This window comes from Zootermopsis nevadensis, unplaced genomic scaffold (genome assembly GCF_977971745.1).
Source record: "Zootermopsis nevadensis isolate Lab colony 2312 unplaced genomic scaffold, Znev_1.0 Znev_ptg000208l, whole genome shotgun sequence".
In the NCBI taxonomy this organism is placed as follows: Eukaryota; Metazoa; Arthropoda; class Insecta; order Blattodea; family Termopsidae; genus Zootermopsis; species Zootermopsis nevadensis.
In genome coordinates, this window is record NW_028259339.1 from 94,065 (window position 1) to 100,073 (window position 6,009).

Sequence of the window (6,009 nt, forward strand, 5' to 3'; positions counted from 1 at the left end):
AATTTCCTTGTGAATATCATTTTCTTTTGTTATTGCTGATCCAAAATATTTGAACTCTGTCACACTTTCAAAGGGTTAGCTGCTACAGAAGATGTGTGCTTTGGGCGTGGGGGTTTGTCAGAGGCCAGACTGGTGCACATGGCTGTGTCTGAACCTTGAGTGATAGAAGAATGTAACTTTCAATCAGGACAGTGTTTTCTTTCATCTGTATTAAATTTTGTATTATTTATTGCAACACTTCATCAACCATTTTTCTTGTGAATTCATACTGCTTTACAGGACTCTGAATATAAAACAAGAAATCTAATCAGAGTCTAAAGTATTTTGGTGATTGTGAAGTATAATGTGCAGAATTGCAATTTCGCACATTGTCCATCTTCTGAATTATTAAATACTAAGACCACAGTGTCTGGAAGCTGAATTCTGCTCTAATCTTCCAGTATTGAAGAGGGAGGATATAATTCTTTTCTTTTTTTAATCTGGAGCAGGTCTTAGGCAGGAGGGCCAAAAGATAGGATTTCTATCCCCTTTTGCTTTTGTATCTGATGACAGAAGCAGAATCCAGTTTTTCAGAATACTTTAGTTTATAATTTGGATGATGAAGTAAGTGAAATAGAATAATTTTATATATTTTAATGATACCAGAATACAGTCTGACATATTTCACTCAGAGATTGAACACAAATTTCAATATCTTATGGCAAGTCCTGACTAACAAACTACATTTTTTTATTCAGCTGTTCACGAAAATCTGTGAGATTATGAAACATCAGGCAGTGTTCATTACCACAAAAGCCCAGAATTGACCCTTATCTTAAGTCAGGTACTTCATCACTCCTGCATTCTCAAAGAGGAGAAATTCTCAACCTTTCCACATTATAACAATTTTTGAACACAAGGAAAGCTGAGCTACAGCCTAAACTGATTCCCATAAATTTTTCTATATTATTCTGCTAGAATTGAAGATCAGCTTTTGGGGAAAAATGTACCAGTCAGTGTACATAAAAATGAATAAGGAAAGTTTAATGAATTGTTCTCGGGCTACCAGCCTTGTAAGTTGCTTTAATGGAGGAAAAAACCTTACACTGTTGGTAGCCCAAGAATTCATTATACTTAGTCCCCGTGAAAGCTTCAGATCTTACACGGAAGGTATTGTCTCAATATGTAACTAACCAGTAAGGCACAGGCTGATCTACAAGTTAATCTCCATCTGGAGACATAGCCAGTTGCAAGACCCGTGCTGTGTGTCCAGTTAATTCGGCAACCTGAAATTAATTCAAGACTTGATTTAATTAACTTAATCAATGCTCTAATTTTACTGATAAAATTGTGCAAGAACCAGTTCTCCAGCTTTGGGGTTTGGCAATAAACTCTTGGAGTAAAAATACAAACTGACTCTGCCTGCAGAAGGTGGTACCGGTATTCGTGTTGTGTTAGTGTTTTGTTTGGACGACAAGATCCTGTCTGACATTTAGATGAAAAATATTTTATGGAAATACTTTATAAATTTGTACGGGGACCACAGAAGTTATTAATGTCTGTGGTTCCTGTACAAATTTAAAATATTCACCCAGTGCAATGATGAAAATAAAAGAGTTTCAATCCAAATTTAAGGATCATAATTCTTATGTTAAATAGTAAACTCCTTAACTACTAGATTAATGGCAGCAGAGATGCAATTTTTAAGAAGCAAAGACTGAAATACTAAAAGAGATAGGATAAAAAATTTAAAAAAATGAAAGAGAATCTAAGTTAAATGCCATGGAAGGAAAACTAGCAAAGAACAGAAGGAAATGGTGTGGACAATGGTTTATTAGGAATGAATAATAGACAAATCCCAAAGAAGGCTTTGAACATGAAAGTGAAAGGAATATGTTCACAATGGAGGCTGTGATAAAGATGGGAATGACAGGTTAAGAAACACAACAGAGACAGAAGAAAGGTCAAGAGGAAGAACCATAGGAGTTGTGGGTTGAGACCAAATTGAGAGGCCAGGAAAACCACCCCATTTTCTTCTTTCATTCCCTCAAGCATGGCAGAGTAAAGGTGATGGGAACAATATCAAAATAACCATAAATTACAAAGTTTGCCATGACAGTATTGGATAAACATTTTCTGAGATTTCAGGTTCTCATGTTGGTGCCATGTACTGCGGCATAAGTATGTATACTGACCCATGATTTATGATGAAGCAAATAGAGAGTGGGGGAAGAAGACTTTCGTTTACAAAATATTTGGTAATGGGTGCCTGACTGGGCATCAGGAACATCATGTTTGTGGTGCTAAACACTAAGTCAGACAGGAAGACAATAATATACAAAAGTGGCTGGTTTCACGAGCCTGTTCTACAAGAATTAAATCTCAGCCACAGGATGCTCAAAAATAAGTGTGAAATAAATCTATCTTCCAACTAAACAATTATATATGTATAATTTTAAAATACATGAAAATATCCTGAGTGAACTTTTGTAGACATCTCCCAATACAAACCGTTCAGAAATAACCAATTCATTTTCAATCCCTTCTCTATTAACATTTCATCTCACTAAAATTATGATCATTTACCTTTGTCATTGATGGATATTTCCACATAATTAGTTGATTATTTGCGTAACCATGACCTGAGATGAGTTCTCTGTATGTAGCTGACCACTGAAAACCACATACCTGTAAGAAATTTTTTACAGTGTAAATATTTCAGTGGATTCAAGGAGGTAACAAAATCCACTAAATAACCCAGTCCAAGGGGACAAATGACTGACAGATTTAAAAATTCAAGACAATTATGAACTAAGAGGATGAAAAAATGTTTAACACACATATCGAGACTTTTATTATTATTATTATTATTTATTATTGACTGCAAATGGGTTTATACCCGGTGGCAGTGACCTACAATAAGATATAAAACAATTAGACACAGCAAAACAATGAGACACTACAGAACAATGAGATACATCAACACAATGAGACAGAACAAAACAATAAAAAAGGACACAACAAAAACAATAAGACACAACAAAACAATGAGATACATCAACACAATAAGACAGAACTAAACAATAAAAAAGGGACACAACAAAACAATGAGATACATCAACACAATGAGGCAGAACAAAACAATAAAAAAGGGACACAACAAAAATAATAAGACACAACAAAACAATGAGATTCATCAACACAATGAGACAGAACTAAACAATAAAAAAGGGACACAACAAAAATAATAAGACACAACAAAACAATGAGATTCATCAACACAATGAGACAGAACTAAACAATAAAAAAGGGACACAACAAAACAATGAGATACATCAACACAATGAGGCAGAACAAAACAATAAAAAAGGGACACAACAAAACAATGAGATACATCAACACAATGAGGCAGAACAAAACAATAAAAAAGGGCACAACAAAACAATGAGGCACAACAAAACAATGAGATACATCAACACAATGAGGCAGAACAAAACAATAAAAAAGGGACACAACAAAAATAATAAGACACAACAAAACAATGAGATTCATCAACACAATGAGACAGAACTAAACAATAAAAAAGGAACACAACAAAAACAATAAGACACAACAAAACAATGAGATACATCAACACAATGAGACAGAACAAAACAATAAAAAAGGGACACAACAAAACAATGAGATACATCAACACAATGAGGCAGAACAAAACAATAAAAAAGGGACACAACAAAACAATGAGATACATCAACACAATGAGACAGAACAAAACAATAAAAAAGGACACAACAAAAACAATAAGACACAACAAAACAACATATCCCACTCAAAATCAACCAACTCTTAGATTACAAAACCATCTAACCTAAAGTACTTAACTTAAAAATAAATACCACCTAGACATAAGACAATAACCGTAATGAATTACAAACGTCATGAACTGATGCACTCACTCAACAATACAATGAGACATAAGGTAGTATATTTGCGTCATATTGTGAATTATGTTAATATTTTAATATTTTCCGTCAAATCACAATTTTAATAAGATAATAAAATATAAAATATTTAAAATATCATTTCACGTTCCGCATCGAATGATCGATTTACATATTGGAACGTCTCTTACGACATGTTTCGGTTATATTTAACCGTCCTCAGGTATAAATTAGATTGGTAAATTTAAAACTCGAATTACAATCATTTACAATGTTATGCAGTTTATTGAAATGTTCTTATCAGATTACTCTTATATATTAGAACGAAGGTATTGTTTTTTATATGGCGTGGTTCATCTGATGTTCAATATTAGTCGGTGATGAGTTGATAGAGACATGACGTGTCTGGCGGAAGACATCTAGAAGTATTACTGTGTCGGGTCGAGGTTTAATATTAATATTAAACCCTGACACAGTAACCACCTGATTAGTGAGAATTGGAAGCATCAGTAAATCAAATGAGACAAGTAAAACAGCTTATTAGACGCACATTCATTTTTGTACTTAAGCATAGTTTAACAGCATCTTAACTTTCAAAAAGCCCCCCCTCCCCCCCCCCCCCAAAAAAAAATCTGAAAATACTGCTTCTTCCATTGAGTGCATAAATTACCTCTGATACACCAAGAATTCCTGATAGTAGTGCAATGAAAAATTCCAGTCATATGTGCTACTGTTGTCCCAGCCACTGAATCAAATGCCAAAGGTAGTAATTCATGTGGACTCTTTCCAACAAAATTATGCCGTTCAGATTCCCCCACAGGTAGGAGTTGGTAGATGTAAAATCGGGCCACAAAGTCGATTTGGTTTATCTCATCCATCAATGTGTGTGATGAGAGTGCAAAAGCTGCTTTATGTTGCAGGTAAATGAACAGGAGCTTAGCCTTGCGTAAACCACACAGTTTTTTTTTACACTGTCAATGGTACAGCCAGTAGTATTCAAGGTAATTCTACTGAAAATGTATATAAGACACCCCAAGAGTTTAAACACTAACTCTTAATGTGATCACCAATTATTCCTGTCCAAATATTACGTCTGAACTGATGCTTCATTGCTGCAGCCTCTGACAAGGCAATTGTGACCATTTGTTTATAGGAGCTTCATCTTGGATTGATTTTAGGAGTAGATCACAATCCTTAAATGAAATGAATGCAATTAAGAATCACACGCACATATATTATTTATTGCAGAGGTGTCAGGCAATGAATCTGCATTTATTATTCATTAATTATTGTCATGACACATAATTAATTTCATCGCCTGGCGTATGAAGGCATCTGGAGTATGAAAAACTTGGCATCAAGACAAACTCTTTGTTGTCAGTACGAAGACGCACTTAAGGCTCTCAAGGAGGGAACAACTGCAAAGGCCATGTTCACGTTGAAAAAGAAGCAACACAGATTTAGAACTCTTAGCTGTAAGAGACTGTAGACTTTTTTCGTTTAATTATGGTATAACAGCAGACACATTGCAGCATTATGACACCATTTGCAATGTCCATTCATTATTACCATTAGCATATCAGTCATAGATTTCAGTGCATTTTAGTATCTAATGACCAGAAAATCTCCACTTAATATCGTTATATCGAGTTCCTCCATCCAGAGGGTCTGCTTCTACCATCAAGACCTTCCAGGAACTATAAAATTGTAACACTTAAGTAAAGTTAAAATTAATAGAGAGATATTTACTGAATACCAATATTAATATAAAAAATACCTGTTCACTTAATGCATCTAAAAGGTAACCCAGAAAGTCATTTGCTGACAGAATGGAAAGTGAGTAGTTAGCAACAAACTACTACCCTCTTAATTACATTTCTGCTGTGTTCTGTTTCAGCAAGTATTGTTTCCTTCTCGAGCAAAGTTTATTGCGAGAAATGTTAACTGTGCATTCATTTTATGTACGGTGATCTTTTGTATTAACTCGAATGTTCCTGAGTGTCAGCCTCAGTTTCCTTGCAGTTATTCAACCCATCAAGTGTCTGCCTCTGCCTGTCAGCATCAGCGCATCGGCTCGACTCTTGCCCCT